At 43.5% G+C, this 17,266-nt stretch overlaps 2 protein-coding genes across 3 annotated transcripts in view; one reads left to right on the top strand and one right to left on the bottom strand.

Moving 5' to 3' along the window:
- ANXA11 (annexin A11) overlaps positions 1-17,266 on the bottom strand; it is a 260,240-nt gene that overhangs the window by 200,234 nt on the left and 42,740 nt on the right. Inside the window, exon 2 of the mRNA XM_083146276.1 lies at positions 8,776-8,878. The gene's annotated coding sequence lies outside the window, so the exon portion shown is untranslated. The remainder of the gene's footprint in view (positions 1-8,775; positions 8,879-17,266) is intronic.
- Positions 1-17,266, top strand: part of ZCCHC24 (zinc finger CCHC-type containing 24) — a 125,547-nt gene that overhangs the window by 78,368 nt on the left and 29,913 nt on the right. The window lies entirely within an intron of this gene.

The following is a 17,266-nucleotide window of genomic DNA, read 5'->3' as shown; positions in this document are numbered from 1 at the left end:
GATCAGAGATTTTTGCGGATTTGGGATTTGTTTTTTCATACTTACCTGGTCTCCTGGTGGTGCCCCAATGGTCCCCCAATGTCCACGGTGTCCCCTGGCATCCATGGCGGCCTTCGGAATCCTCTTCAGAGGCATCTCAGGTTCCAGGGGTGCACTGCACGGGTGCGCCAGTGACGTTACCAGTGCAAACGTAATGCATCATTGGGACCGAAGATGCCACTGAAGAGGATTCTGATGGCTGCTGTGGACACCAAGGGATGAGGTAAGTATGAAAATAGAGGCATATACATATACTGAAGTGGCATTGGTTGTGCTTCTAGGCCAGCATATTGGGACCACCTCATGCCAACACACTGGGTGCCTGGAGAAGTACAAATGCAGATTTCCACAACTGCTTGTGAGTAGATTGGTGGGATGACTGGAGTTAGGGGCACTCTAATGTGGCCGAACACTGTTGGCCTAGTTGGGAAACAGATGGAGAGCTGCATGGAGACACCAAAAGATTGTTATATCTGCCCATAGGGATACAGTCATTAGGTCAACATGAGTCCACCATCAAGAGGTAGACAGGCCTTAGGTTGACACCTGATATAAGTCCACTGGAAAGCCCGTTTAGAGTCCAATACTTCATTGCTCTATAAGCTTTTATCAATCTGCTTAGAAAACTAGGACTGTCCAGAGAAAATGGCCCTTATGATAGGATTTCTTGAAATCTATACATGGTCTATCACCATACCGTAACTGACGCAGTACAAGAAAAAAAATGTCTAGGTCGACAGTGACTAGGTTGACACCCATAAATGGTCAGCATATCCTAGGTCGACATTGACAGAAAGCCAACACAAGCTTTAGGTTGACATTAATAAGGTTGACATGGGTTTTTCACATTTTTAGGGGGATATTCAATCTGTGTCGATTTTATTTTCCTCGGCGAGTATTTTACTTTTTCGTTCTGCTCGACAGATTATATTAGCTCGACGAAGCGAGATCTCGGGTATTCAATGTGCCAATCAAGCGAGACCACTCCCGTCGAGGTTGTAACAATGTTGCGAGTTGTGGGCGTCACTTTTTCCCGTTTCCCGCCTCGACATCTTTTATATAAGTCCCTGTGCTGCTCGCCACGTGTGAGCGAGCGAGTTTGAGGAGGAAGTGTATGCTGTACGTGGGTGTAGCAGAAATATTGCTTGCATTTTGCTGCGGAAGAAGCCAGCAAGAATAAAGTTATGACCCCTTCCTAAAATGATTTTAGACACTCTTAACAAGTAGTTCACATAATAGATAACAATAGTAGACTATTACATATAGTTATATATCACAAATCTGTTATACGGACCAAAATAAATACATAATATTAAAATCACGCCACACAAGCCTGGCGAGACTTGCAAGACGAGAACTGGTGAAACTGACGTCGAGAAAACCAAAAACAGAAAAGATTGCATAGGTTACGAGAAAAGTCGACGAAAATGTGTGGACAAAATGCTCGATAATGCGAGCTTTTGTGCCCTCGACAGTCGACCAAATCGAAAAAATATGAAAAACGGGACAATAAAAAATTCGAGAAAAAATGCAGATTGAATAATCGAGGACGAGAAACCTAAGGATTCTGGGCGAGATAACATAAAAACTCGCGATTTCACAAAACTCGACAGACATTGAATACCCCCCTTAGTGTCTGTCGACATGGACACCATAGAAGTGTAGCGCGTGCTTTTGCCATGCTTTGGGCAAAAATTATAGGGAGAAAATTATAAACTGTGACAAACTCAAGTTGACCTTATTCATGAGCTTGTGTTGATCTTCTGTCAACGTCAGCCTTTCTTAGGTTTTGACCTAGACATTGTCAACCCAGGGAGTGCATACCACCGTAAACCGTTTGGTAATTACTTCCTGTATTCATAATGAACTAGAAGAACTATATAGCAGAACATTTTACAGATTATTTTTTTTTTAACTTTAAGAAACAAGATATTCCATGTTGCTACCGCGAGTGTGATTATAGTGTTATCCCCTACAGTCAGCAATGGATGACACATTCAACATTGGATCTGACAGATGTATGGTATAGAGGGAAACCTGTATCCTACTCACATCGCCTGCGACTACCTTTAGTTAAGAATTTAGTTAAGAATTTCCCTTTCTGTCTTTAATCCCAGCTCGTGCTGTTTATTTACAGTTAACAGCATTTTCGCAATTATATTTTACTTGAGATTCACTTTATTTAACAGTGTACCTATTTTTTGTCAGCTACAGGAATACTTGTCTAATGGTATCCATTATGCAGGGTATCCCTCACATGCAAACAATGCACCTCAAGGAGACAGGGGCGGAAAGAAAGAGCAGCGCTAGAAAACCATATAAGGAAACTGGATTATCTTTACAAATAATATTTATCAATACTGACAAAAAAAAAAGATATTAGCCGTGCACATTTAAAGTATTTAAACTGAATAAAATAAGGCCAGGCTGTTCCCATTGGACCTTATAAAATTTATAAGTCACTTTAGTTGTAGAATATTATATTACCAAAGGTATGGAGACGTGGTAATGAGCAGCTGGCTGGATTCTCCAAATGAGTCGCATGGTTCTTTGCTCTATTGCAAAAGAGCTGGCTGATGTCCATTGGAGCAATTTGCTTGTAGCCACTATATTTCCAATAACAATGGCAATTGTCCACAAATTTTTGTTGGTTTCAAGACAGTGAAAGGAGAAGTTCAGAGACTGATTCAGGCTGGAGGAGGTTAAAACCCAGAGCTCAAAAAGCTCCCGGTTGAAAAGTGGCCAACCCGTAAAAGTGTATGGGCACCTTTACGGGTTTGCCAGGTATTAAGATAAACCAGTACCCGGTCCATAAGTGGACAATTTCTAAGGTTGACAATGGAAAGCCAAATCATCTTCATTGTACCCGAAATTAAAATATATTTTGGTGTTAAATATCCTGTTAACCTTCTATTAGGCTTCTGAGCAGACCAGTCAGCCTTTTGTTGTGCTCAGGAAATAGATAGAAAAAACATTTATAGTAATTAATTTAAAAAACATCTTTCTGTTTGAGGAAAAAAAATGTAATTCAGCACCTTGTGAAGCCAAATAAATAAAATTCAGACATCAGTATTTTCTGCCAAAGAATAAGTCCGAGAAGTCTCTTCTCATCCCACACTCATCACTATCAGCCTGAAGACACTTCCTCCCGAAAACTTGTTCTTTTTCCTGCAGACTCCACAGGCTGTGAGTGGGTGAAATGGTTTATTTGGTCCATGGCCATCACAAGCACATTATAAAAAGACCATAATATTGACAGGAATTGTAATGGTAAGGGGCTTGTAGACCTTAAGGTGCCTACAAACTAGAAAGATCTGCGATCTTAAGTTGTGCACAGAAATTAGCCTTGAAATCTTTTGTCCGTTCTGGACAAAAGATTTCAGGGAACTGCACATTTTCACCAAAGACTTCTCTTAAGATCCCATGTGCGATCCTATGGATCTTTTGCTAACTCTTCTGATCTTTCATGCAGCAGGTCAGATCTGGTAAAAATCGTCCGATCGTCAAAAAAAATCGTTCTAGAGTGTCAACAGGCAAAATATGGATTGTTGTTGTGAACGCAATGCCTTATGGTAGCAGACGACCTTTTATATAAGGGTATTTGTGGACCTTATTAATACCCTTATATCTGCATATCAGCACTGATATGCAAACCAGACCTGTGCTAGAAACACCACAGCAGACAGCGACACCCCAGGCAGGTAAGAGGAACTGCATGGGTTTTCAAAGATGGCAGGTGCTAAAATGAACACTAACTTACAGTTAAGGCCCCCATACATTAGGCCGACTTGTCCTCAGGACAAGGCGGACCCAATTCTCCTGTGAGCCACCCGGGAGGCTCACATACAATTTGGCACTTGATGAGCCAAATTTGACATGTGATAAATCGCTTGTGATTTATCACGTCGGGGAGCAGGGGGCGGGTGGTGAGGTGCAGGGGGGGCGCCGGTGATCCTCATCAGAGGGAGCAGTGGGGCGGGCAGCAGGTCCCTGAGCGCTTAGCTGGCGGCGCCGGCGAGTGCTGGCCTGGCCGGTGTGATGATCACAGTCTCTCTCTCTCATTCAGCAGCGCCTAAAGTGCCGAAATCGGATGAAATCGTCCCAAAATCGCATAGTGTATGAGGGCCTTTAGAACTGCAGTGGTACATCACACCCTCTCTTTTCAAGCTTCAAAAGTAATAAAATGGAGAGTTATAAACAGCCAGCCAATCAGCTCCTAACTACAATGTTGCTGGCTGGGTTTGAAAAATGACAGGTAAGAGCTGATTGGCTGGTTGTTTATCACTCTCCACTTTATCACTTCTTGAAGCTTGATAACATCTGCCCCCAAGAAAGGGTGCGTTTCACCTTTTTATTGGAGACCACTGCATTTTGCTGTCCTCTAGATAGCTGAAAAATCCCTACTGTCAGAGTGAAGCAGCTGATTGGATGACTGAAGAACCTGTACAGTCAAAGGTAATCCCATCCCATACTCCAGGATTCTTAAGGAATCCAAAATATGCTAGAGGTCAATAGGGGATGGTACTCTTCCTACCTATTTTCTGTGCAGCTATGCATCTAGAGAGGATGAGAGTGTAGTACAGTAGCTCCCTGTTCTGCTTACCTTTACTAACTTCAGTATACAAAAGCATTCCAGAGTAGTCATTTGTCAAATATGTAAACGGAAAAGTTATTGCTCATAAGTGTAGTTGTACAATTGGTTCTTCCCATATCCAGCTGACTATTAGTCTTTTGTGCAACTTCTTTTGTTTTCTTTTAATTGGCTGTATTTTCATACCCTCAACAATGACCCATTCAATTGTTCTACTCCTGGACTTTCCCAGCAAGAAAATCCAGGAGCAGAGCATGTTGTACTAAATAGAATAAGCCATGTCTGAGGGTAGGTATTATAATATGCATATGAACAGGGTATGAGAAATAGGCATTTATATGGACATATTAAACCCTTTTTCTACATATATAAGATTGTCTTCCATCTCACTGGTTACTTTCTGTCATATGTGTATTTGGGGTGATGTACCAAGTTTTAGAGAGTGATTAAGGAGGGAGAGAGAGAGAGAGAGAGAGAGAGAGAGAGAGAGAGAGAGAGAGAGAGAGAGAGAGAGAGAGAGAGAGAGAGAGAGAGAGAGAGAGAGAGAGAGAGAGAGAGAGAGAGAGAGAGAGAGAAACTACTAACCAATCAGCTCCTAGCTGTCAGTTTACAGACTGAGTTTGTAAAATCAGTTTGGAGCCAATTGGTTTGTACTTTATCTCTTTCCACTTTATATCTCAGTGTGTTGGTACATGAATAAACAGAAATAATTTTAGTTGTACAGTACATCCATAAATAAATAACAAACACTAGTAAAGTGATTTGGTGGTGGACAGTGATACTGATAAAGGGTCCTTCTTTATAAACTACTACTCAGAGGCTTATACGGAATTTTATAAGGATTTAAAAATAAATCGATAGGCAGCTAAACTGATGAAAAACACTTTCCACTTAATTGCATGGTTGCCGGCATCACAACCACCGCCAGGAGACTCCGAGGCTCTGAGAGTAAGGTTACAGTTAGGCTGCAGGCAGGGAGGTGTTAGGTATTTTGAAGGGGTGGTTAGGGTAAGGCTGGGTGCTGGATGACTGCCCAGCAATCGGGATCCCGGCAGTCAGTATACAGACATCGAAATCCTGACTGCCAGTGCTCCTACAGGGGGGATCCCGACTGACAAAGTCTATTCTCCCTTGTGGGGATCCACAACCCCCATAGAGGGAGACTAGAACCTGTGGCAAGCGAAGTGTGCCACCGAGCCTGCAAGGGACTTCTTTGCGCTCCCCAGCATCAGCAGTCGGGATTCTGATGTCGTTATACTGACTGTCGGAATCTCAATTGTCGGGCAGTCATACCACACCCGCTCTGGCTGCAGAGCTGGGAGGGTTAGGAAAGGGCAGGGGGAGGGTAAGTATACTAACCTGACCCCCATCAGGATTCCCTCTATCAGAACGCCAGCATCAAAGATGCAGGTAATCTGCATGTATACCAATGCCACATCGGCACCCGCCAAATCCGGGTCAGGGCCAGACTGTGCTACTCTAGCCTTCCTCCCACCTCCTCATGTGCATTGCTGAACAGGTCATGCCCAAAAGACAACTCCACTATTTGCGAGCAGAGTTGGGAATCAATGGATGGGGAGCAGACACTAGTATTACCGAACCCCATCTCCACAGGGCTGCGTGGCGGCAGTAGTTTCACTACTTGTGTTAATATATTTATATCTTTTTGGGAAAACATTAAAAGCCATAGTTGCAGACACCCTTATAGGAGATCATGAAGGTCCCTGGTTCGCTGCATTTTGTGATAGGGCCGCAACAATATGGGTTACAGTATGGTCCCTTTCCCACCCAATGCACTGCAGAAGGGAGGTTGGTTTTGCTCTCCAAGGAGACTCCCAGGCATTCATAAACAATGAGCAATAGCATGCGGAAGTTTGATGCCGAGATTTATTGGGCAGTATTCATTGAGGCCAATTCGCCATGTTTCACGGTGCTATTTTCACGTTGGAAGGTGACATTTTGGTGTCAGAAAGTGAATCACCCTATTCAACGTGCACTTTTCGCCGTCTGCGAACAGTGAATGAAGGACAATCGCCGTCTGATAGTCTCTGCAATTCGCTGTGGTTTTTCAATGTGATTCGCCGTGAGTGTATTCAATGAGAAGATGGCGAATTGCTTTCTAAGTGATTTTCGCCGTGTGTCACCGTGTAGCAATCACCATCTTTTCACGGTGAAGTGGAATGTGAACTATTAAAATAAAAGGTTTTTTTTTTTTTATTTGGTGTAAAAAAAAGGAATTTTATTATCTGAAGGGGCATGCTATTTTTATTCATGTGCTTATAGCACATGAATATATATTTAATAAAAAAAAATATATATATATTTTTTTTTACACATAACAGCCAGCAGGGGGCCGGGAGCAGAGAGCCGTTTGTTACATCATATATTCACTGCTCCCGATCATTACATATGCACGATCGGGAACAGTGTTAGCGGCTCCTACCCGGTCCCCTGCTAGCTCTCCCGGGGGGCAGCTTGTGCTGCCTGGGTCCCGGGGAGCCCACCTCCCTCCCACATACATTCTGGTGCAGGCAGGGAGACTTCCATCTCCCTGCCTGCCGCCGTCCCCCGGACGCCACAGGGGTTAAGAATCGCCGTCAGGGGCAGCGAGCCTCTGCGGCATTGAATAGTGTGACAGCGAGGCATGGCAGCGAATGCTCCAGCCCTCCGGAACACGGCAGCAGTGCAGCGAATCCTTAACAGGATTCGCTGCACATGCCGAATTTTGACATTGAATACTGAACACCGTTCTGCAACCCATTGGATTTTTTTTTTTTAAGAAATGCGCAGAACAAAAAAACTCCCAGCAAATGCTGATCTTCGTTAACAAATGCATGTGTTTTAATATTAAACCATTTTATTGTAGGTTTTATACTGTAAACATAATAGGTAGCATTCATTTTTTTGTATGACATTGCGAATTGAGCACAAAAAAAGCGTAACTACTATGTAGTGGGGAAAAGAGAGGCTTACGTTAAATTATATTGGTATCTGTATAACTAGGCCTTCAGCCACTTACTATGTATAATACAGCAGCAGAGCAGACACAGTATCATTGTGTGTTTTACATTTAACTTTCACTAGGATTCTTTGACACTTCTTAGTAAACGTTTCTTCATTTCACCTCTAAAGGGGCATACACACTGGGCGATTTCACCCCCATTTTTAAGCGACCTGACTTGATCACTTAGAAATGAAGCACTGATCGCTCCGTGTGTATGCCCTATGGCGATGTGCGGTCCCATGCGTCACTATTGCCCACAGAGGAGGACACCTTGTGCGGTCTTTCCTGCTAGATCACAGGTTTTGCCTATAAAAAATAGGCAAAGCCGCACTCCGCACGATCGCTCAGCACACAGCATGGCCGGCGGTGCATCGCTAGTGCCGTAAGATTTGCTGAGCGATGTGTGCTCAGCATGGAGGCCAGTGTTGACTTTGTGTACGTGGCTTAAACACAACAGTTGTTTGATTTCCCAAATAAAACAAGAGCTGGCCCTACATAGGATTATTCAATAGATGGAGCATAGCTTACACAACTGTACAAGTTAAGCAATCAGTTGGCCAGCACTTTCTCTGTTTTTCCTTGAAAGCCAAGGAGAAGGCCCTGCTGCAGCTGGAAATGATGACTAGTGTGCAGAAGTATTTACAGCGAGAGGTGTAGGCCACGGCCTGCTGTTACAGATATGCGTAGCAAGGGCCTCACTTGTCTTCCCCAAGGGAGCGTAGCTGGCTTTTATTTACTAAAATCTATGTTTGTGTGCGTGTGTTAAGGGCTGTGATTAGATCCTTCCACACCCTGGGCTCATTCACCACGGCATACGTCACTATTGTTATTGTTTGGTTACAACAGGAGGCGATGCAGTGACTTGATTGTAAGCTGCACAACCCTTCTGCGGAAGTCGGTCAAGAATCCTTTTTTCTATGCAAGCAATGTATAATCTGCTAAACTGAGATCTTGGGTTATACCATACCATACCATACCATACAATACAATACAATACCATACCATGTATACATTGCCTAATAAAGATATCTGTGCAGAAATTCCCCCACAGTCCAATAACATACTAGTAGGTTAATTGCCTTCTGGTGACATCAACTTTCGTGTATGTGTTGTGTGGTAGAGAATTTAAAATAATGATTACCAGGAGTCCTATGTATTCATGTGGAGTTCCTGGTGCACTCAGTGATCGCAAATCTTCCAGGTTCTGTGGTCCTGTGGGCTGGAGATGTCAGGTATGATCCAGGCTATCATAAAGAGAAAAGTGTTATTACTGAGGGACAGTGTATGCCTGGAGGAGTCTCTTATTATTTATTATGTTTCTTATATAGCGCATACATATTCCGCAACACTTTACAGAGTGTACAGTAGTTGAACATTCACATCAGTCCCTACTCCGGTGGAGCTTACAATCTATATTCCCTACCACATGTACTCGCGCACACAGACATTCTAGGGTTAATTTTTTGTTGTTGTTGGAAACCAATTGACCTACCAGTATATTTTTGGATTGTGGGAGGATACCAGAGTACCCGGAGGAAACCCACGCAAGCACGGGGAGAATATACAAACTCTGCACAGTTAGGGCCATGGTGGGTATCGAACCCATGACCTCAGTGGTGTGAGGCTGTGATGTTAACCATTACACCGTCCGTGATGCCTCCTTTAGGTTTGGTACCCAGTGGCAGGTGTTGACATTGTCACTGGGGGTTCTGCTCCTGTCTCAAACTGACTAGGCACGGGGAAACTCAGGGCCACAATTAGCCACCTCCTGATGGTTACAGTTAGCAGAGAGTAATCACCATTGTGTGGAGATTTGTGCACTTGCGACAGGCATTCCAAGGCATCGCGGTGTTAGTAGGCATATTGGGAGTGTGTTGGTGTCGAGTGTGGTATGGGACTCCGACAGTTGGGATCCCGACAGTCATTATCCCGACCGCAAAAAAGCCCCTTGTGGGCACGGTGGCTCGCTACGCGAGCCACCTATTCTATTCTCCCTCTATGGGGGTCGTGGACCAAAACGAGGGAAAATAGCGGGTGGCCGTCGGGCACCAGACTGTCGGCGTTTTGACAGTCAGGATCCCGACGTCATGTAAATGACTGTCGGGATCCCATCCGGCTCCTGTTGGTGTCTAGGACTGTCCCGGAAGACTGCGGCTCCAGTGATGCCATATAATTGGCATGTGCCAAGAGATCTATAGCAGTGATTCCTAACCTTGGTCCTCAAGGCACACAAACAGTATAGATTTTAGTGATCAGCATGCTTGAGCACATCTGGTTAAATCACAATAACTGAGGTACTAAATCAGTCACATATTCTCAAGTATGGCTATCCTTAAAACCTGGACTTTTCACGTGTCTTGAGGACTGTGGTTGAGAACCCCCGTCTCTAGTGGCACAGTTGCAGAATGACTAGAACAGTGTTAAATTTGGTGACACATGTGCAGGGCCCAATTAGACCGGTCACGTGACAGGATTTCTGCAGGTCCCTCAGTGGGCTACTTAGTATTTTTAGCTGCTTTACCAAAAATATTCACACATTTATTTTATTTGTGGAAGTTCAAAAACATATAGTTTAAAAGAAAAGCGTAATGTATTACACTAATGCAGGACTTTAACAATTGTTGTTGTTGAGACATCTGGCAGTATATTAAATCCACATTTTGCAAATAGAACTGTTATTATGTAATGTCACATTTGTATCCACAACAGAGACCTCATGCATACTTTAAAAAACATGAAATAAAAATAAAATAGTTTTATGCCCTGTGCAGATTCTTACGAAATACTGTAGTATTTTATTTTCCATCAATCAAAAATACTTGCAGAGTGCAGTGTAGTCCATGATGACAGCGTTAGCTAGGTTAGGGTAGTTAGCATGCAGCGGAGTCTAGAGAAACAGTGCAACAGCATCATTGGTGTCAAACTCACAGCCCTCCAGATGTTGTGGAACTACACATCGCAACATGCCCTGCCACAGATTTTATAGAATGGATTGCTAAACCTGTGGCAGGGCATGCTGGGATGTGAAGTTCCACAAAAGCTGGAGGGCCATGAGTTTGACAACACTGTCCTGCGGTCTAGCTCAGACCTGATTTGCCCCAGGCTATGTTTCAGAGTGGCTTTGGAAGGAATCTTTGTAAACCCAAGTGGAAATAATGTGGTCTGTGTATGTAACATATTTGCCTGAAGTTCTAAACATATGGAGGATTTTAATATATTTAGCCTCTTCTAAGTGTAAAAAGAGAGAACTGGTACAGATACAATAGTACAGATATAAAATAGTACAAATACAAATGTGGAATCCACACAGGACCAGTGTGAATACATTCGAAAAGTACAACCAGAAAATACAAATAAATGACTGCAAATAATACAGGGTTGCCTACCCTCCCAGAATGGCCGAAAATCGGGTCCCCTTCACGGCCCCCCAGAAAGGTGGCCAACCCTCCCAGATTCTGGGGGACCCCCGCTCCCCCACCTTTTGTGGCTTCCTCCCCCGGTGACTGCGGCGTTTAGCTAACCTGATTTGCCAATCTCAAGGAGGGGGCGGGGAAAAAAAGTGTCATAATCTCGTCATTTAGCCCCGTCCCCTCCGCGGAGATAGGCAAACTGGTCATTTTCCAGCATGGGGGCGGGGCTTAATGATGTCACGCTCAAGCCCCGCCCCCAATCTCTTGCTGAAAGTCTCCTCTCCGGGCTACTCCCGGAGAGGAGATAAAAGTCGACAACCCTGAAATAATACAGCGCTACAATGTCTTTTTTCTGACCAATTTAATAGTAGCCATAACAAAGTCACTGTATGCAGATAACTTCATAATATAGTCGAAAAAACTAAAGAAAAATATTCCAATAGAAGCATTCTGAGGATGAATACATATTAAACAATATGCGTCACTCTGCTCCTCTTTCTCCTGATAGGACAGATTACACTAAACTGTACTATTCCGCCCCTATCCTCCTCAGTAACCGCTCACATACTGAGCACTGTTTCACTCCATCTGTAGTCATAATAGGTAAAGTATATATAAAGTGAGGGTAGTGTTAGTTGTAATTATATATATGCCATTTGTGCTAGCATTGGCCAAAAAGGCCCATCATCCACGGTGCCATCTTTTACATCTAAGGCAGGCAGTGCCGGACAACCGAGTAGGCACTGGCATATGGGCCCTTCAGCAACAGATCAAAATAATATTGATTAGATCTGGAAAGAAAATCACAAATCAAGCTTTCCTCCAAAAGATATCGAAAAAAAGTGATTGAATCAACAAAGAAATATAAATGTTACATTAAAAGACTCTATAGAGATAATACTGCATTCATGTAATTAACAACAGTACATAAACCATAGACATCAGATTCGCATTGCAGTTTCTAGATCGTAGGCTGTTGGTTGGTAAAATAAAAAACTTTTTAGGTGATAATTTACTTCTGAAGCATAATCTACCATGAGCAACCCATGAAGCCGCGATAAAGGCATGGGATCAGGTATTTATTCCAGATCCAACGTGTTATACCCTGAAAATGGGTACTTTTTCTCCTGGAAAAATAAAAGGGCGCTTTAATTGGATAGCCTGATGGGTTTGGTATGATTTGCTGGCAGCCAGGATCCCAGTGGTCACCATCCTGACAGCGCTATCCCAGCCACCGGAATGCCAAGAGTGAGGGAGAGCAAAGAGGACCCTTGCGGGCTTGCTGCTCTCGCCTTGCCATGCTGCGGCCACTGGGTTCTGTTCACCTTCCATGGGGGTCGTGGATGCCATCAAGAGAAAATAGATCCTACTGTCAGCATAGTAACTGCATACCAGCCTGATAATGGCCATCTGTCAAAAACCGCCATTTTTTTCCGAGAGAAAAATAATCGGGGCTAGTTAGATAGCGGCCAAAATGTCTATACTATAATATTAATCTTAAATGAGACGGTTCATTGATTTTTAATTTATGCAAAAATAAAACTTTATTGTTTGACACAATGATGTGAAACCTTGGTAAAACCATGCTGCACTATACCAGATTAAAAATATTCAGAGAGATTTTAGGAGACGTCCAAACATATCAAAATTGCAGTTTAACTATAGACCAGTGTTAATCGACTTCATGGAAAAGCAGACAATATTTACACTGCACGCAAAAAAATAAAATTGAATTTGCATCCATTGCATTGCAACATACTTTGTATAATTGCAAAGTTTTTTTTTTTCAGTTTGTAAATAAGAATCAGCGACAATGCTCTTTTCCTGACTTGCATTGCACCTTAACAATACACAATACACACGGAGCAATAAATTACTGAGCAAAATATTGCTCAGTGTTCCGTTTCTATCAGTGACCAGAGATGGTCGCTGATAATAAGGACACTCTGCCGGGAGAAACAGCTGATTGCAGGAGCACACTCCTCCGACCATTGATCACCCCAGGACTGGTCGCCGGAGCGCGCCATATCCCCAGCGATATAGGCTAGATTCACCCCATGTGTACGGGGCTTCAGTGCTTTTCCAGTTGATCTTCAGTTGATGCATTTAAAAGTTTAAATGAATGTCAATGGAAACACATTGTAATCACACTAATATACAGCAAATAACACTAACAACAGTTTTCACATGTTTTTGGCAAACCAGTTATCTTTTATTAAAAAATAAATAAATAAGCATCTACAAATAACAATGTCCATATGGGAAGGATCCGAATCAACACTGACACAGTTCCTAACACACATCAACTCCAACAACTGCAATCTCAAATTTACCACTAACTACAGCACAGAAAAAGTAGAATTTTTAGATTTAGAAATCTACATAGACAATAACCAACTCGTCACCCGCACATTCCACAAACCCCTTGATATAAACAGTTATATCTTATCCACCAGTAGCCACCACCCCAACTGGATTAAGAGCATTCCATTAGGCCAATTCACCAGAATTAGGAGGAATTGCACCACAACAAAAGACTATCAAATTCAAGGACAAGACCTCAAACAAAAATTTAAAGAAAAAAACTACAACACAAAAATAGTTGACGATGCATATGACAGAATACAACAAACTGAGAGAGACACGCTACTGACACACAAGAAAGCAGACACCAAAGAAAACACTGACGGTCCCTATTTTGTGACACAATACAACAACTCAGCTAACCAGATCAAACACATAGTCAAAAAACATTGGCACATCCTCCTGGAAGATGACACATTGGCAGATATCCTACCACCACAACCTAAAGTAGTTTACAGAAAAGCCCCAGACATAAAAAAACAACTAGTATGCAACCACATCCCCCCTGCGCAGAAAACATAGCGAAAATTAGATGGCAGCACACGTAACCCAGGGTTTCACCATTGCGGCACATGTATGGGCTGCAGAATCTCGAATAGGGGGAACAAAACCAAGAACAGCTTCAGTTCACACACCACAGCTCAAACTTACAAAGTTAAAGAAGAGATAACCTGCCATACCAAGGGGACCATATATTTGATTACGTGCCCTTGTGGTACTCAATATGTAGGTAGGACCATTAGACCGCTCAAAAATCGTATCTACGAGCACATACGCAATATCAGAATCGGATATGAACAACACAGCGTATCACAACACTTTAAAGAAAAACACAACATGAACCCATCAAACAAGTGACCCCAACTGGCAATGGGGTGACTTCAACAAGAAAATCAATAAGGAAGAAATGAAAATGGATTTATACCTTACAAACAATGCAGCCAAAAGGACACAACATAGACTTCAATATCAGCAGCATCACATAAATAATTATCAGATAGTACAGATGACATTCACCCAACCCTCCCCTCCAGACCCCCCTTGCCAGCCGTCCCCAAAATTTTCCCCTCCCCCCCCCCCCCTCCCCCAAAGAGGGAGCTTAATTACCACTGACAGTAACAAAATTTTCCCCTTTCCCTCGCCACCCCCCCCCCCCCAATAGGGGAACTCAATTACAACGGACAGTAACAAAATCGACAAATCAACAGCCCCTATCCATCAATACACTGACAGGACCCTAATCACTTACCAAATATATTGCAACATGATTAACCGAAGTCACTATTGTACGGATAGAAGCAACCTCCCATCCTAATTTAAATAAACCATATTCAGATAAACTCACAAAAACCACTCTAGCATGGCACCGTAACCATCATACCTTTCAATACCCCCAAGCCAAATAATCCCTTTCCCATTACAACCGCAACTGACTACAATCCTGTCCAGAACGGAACACAGGATACCTAGTAACCATGACAACCGCTACTTGCTAACAGATAGGCGCACACATACGGGAGACACTCCCACTAATTAAGGAGATCAGACACACCCCCATACCCTATTTAAGACCATCCACACCCCAAGACAATATCCTTGACTAAGGCTTTTCACAGCCGAAACGCGTTGGGCACAGAAACTACAGCACCCACAAGGCTTTGCAGACCTCACCAGTCTCCTCCATCTCCTCCGTGTGAGTAGAGCGCGCTGACGTCACAAGCGGTGCGCTGAGACACGCCGGGCCCGACAGACCGGCAACTCAGAGCACACGCTGTCAGCAGGGATTCATCGTTTCCCACAACAGACGCCACACCGATCCAGGCACAAAACAGGACCCATCTGGTCTCCAAGAGAGCCCAGGACGGCACAGCATACCTACCAGGAACGGGGTAAGAAGCAAGGTGCGGGACGCCGCTACTTGCTTTTATTTCTCCCCTCCAGGACCGCCACATCAGACATTACTGCATACTAACTTTATCATAGACTCCAGGAGACATAAGTCCGCGAGATTTATGGTGTAAAGGTACCTGTTGGTATCCTGATCCCCACGGGGCTCCTGATCAGTACAGCCATACGCCATCAGCATTAAGTATCATCATAGCTTACAAAGACTATTTACACCCAACTGTATCCCTATTAGGAGACATAGGTCCCTTTAGGACGTATGGTACATCCCAATCCCCATAAGGGCTCCTAAGGGACAGTTAGGTGTCTCCCAACACCCATCGATCTGCACTATTGACATTGTATAGTGCTCCACTGGGGCTGGTGGTGACAAACAGATTGTACCTTTAATTAATAAATCTTTATTTTATCAATTACCAATTATCCATTTCTGACTATTACTTAAAGACTTAACTGACCCGTCTAACATCTCTCCTCCTCCCCACCCCCCTCTCTCATCCCAATCTCCCACTCCCCCCCCCCCCCCCCCCCAATTGACCAACACTGCAAACAATCACAGAGTGCGCTATCCATCAACCTACTAAAACCATTACCAAAGGGGTTCTGGACAACCCCCAGGACAAGCAGCACCACGTACATAGATCAGGTAGAGCGCAATATACCCTACTTTTTGAAATAACAATGACCGCATTTGTAAATATATCTACATGTAGTGCATTTATATGCATTTGTTTCTTGCAATCTAACGCGCATCAACAACAGAAGTATAAATGAAGCATAAATGAAGCATGACACAGATTTATTTATAATGGGGGTTAGGGCGGGAGTGATCTCTCATACAGTAAGTTGTGCTCACGTATGACTCAACAAAACCTGTGGAAGGTGTAGACATGGAATGCAAAGTGTCCACCACAGAGAACATGAGAGATCCAGTTTTTTCCCTCATGGTTCAGTATTTTTTACATTTGCTTCAAAATGGCTGCATTTATGCATGGGAACATGAAATAGCTGGGATCTGAGCAATTATAAACAGTGGAGCTTTTCACAATTAGTGCTATCTAAGGAGTATTCATTCTTCACATTTTAGGATAACCCTGTGCCGCCCTCACACTCACAGAAGGCCCAGAAATAAAACTTTGCTTTAACTGCTCACATATGGCTACAATTATTACATGTAATCCTTAATGTAAATACAAGAGCTGTTCACTTGCTTGTCAGACCGACGCCAGGGAAATAATCCAGTGCTTTATATCACTTAATATCATCCAGTTTGGGATATTTATCAACCCCCAAATATGTGACATGTTGCATTGTAAATAGGCCACTAACAGAAATAAACCACTGTACATACTGTACCTCCCAACTGTCCAGATTACAGCAGGACAGTGCCGCTATTTGGACACTGTCCCACCCACGGGTTTCAGTGTCACCGGATAGGGGAAAGTTGAGAGAGCCGGTGATCACCGGCTGCTCTGCTTTTTGAGCAGAGAGTGATCACTGAATAGATCATGGATGGGGAACCTACGGCCCTCCAGCTCTTGTTGAACTACACATCCCAGCATGCCATGCAGCAGTTTTAGCATGGCCACATAGCAAAACTGTAGCAGGGCATGCTGGGATGTGTAGTTCAACAGCTGGAGGGCTGAAGATTCCCCATTCTTGGAATAGATTGCTGTAGGCATGTGCACGGTATCCAAGTGCAGGGAGGGGAGTGCTTTGCATGCCCCAAAAATGACAATGGCGGGGCGCCCTATAGCCAGTGCTCTACCCCCATTCCACCCATTTCCCGCCTGTGTCTCCATGGGTCCCAATGTCTGACCAACAAACATGGGAAGGCATATAATAACATAGTCATGTGTTAGCGCCTATGAGGGGCTTTCCTGTTTCCCATGATCAGTTTTCTCCACAAGAAACAAAAACAAATTTATAGAGATATGTCTGACCAATGGCTAT

This window comes from Crinia signifera, chromosome 6 (assembly GCF_055691185.1).
Source record: "Crinia signifera chromosome 6, ASM5569118v1, whole genome shotgun sequence".
Lineage (NCBI taxonomy): Eukaryota > Metazoa > Chordata > Amphibia > Anura > Myobatrachidae > Crinia > Crinia signifera.
The sequence above is the reverse complement of the archived record's forward strand: the minus strand, read 5'-3'. Positions and strand labels throughout refer to the sequence as shown.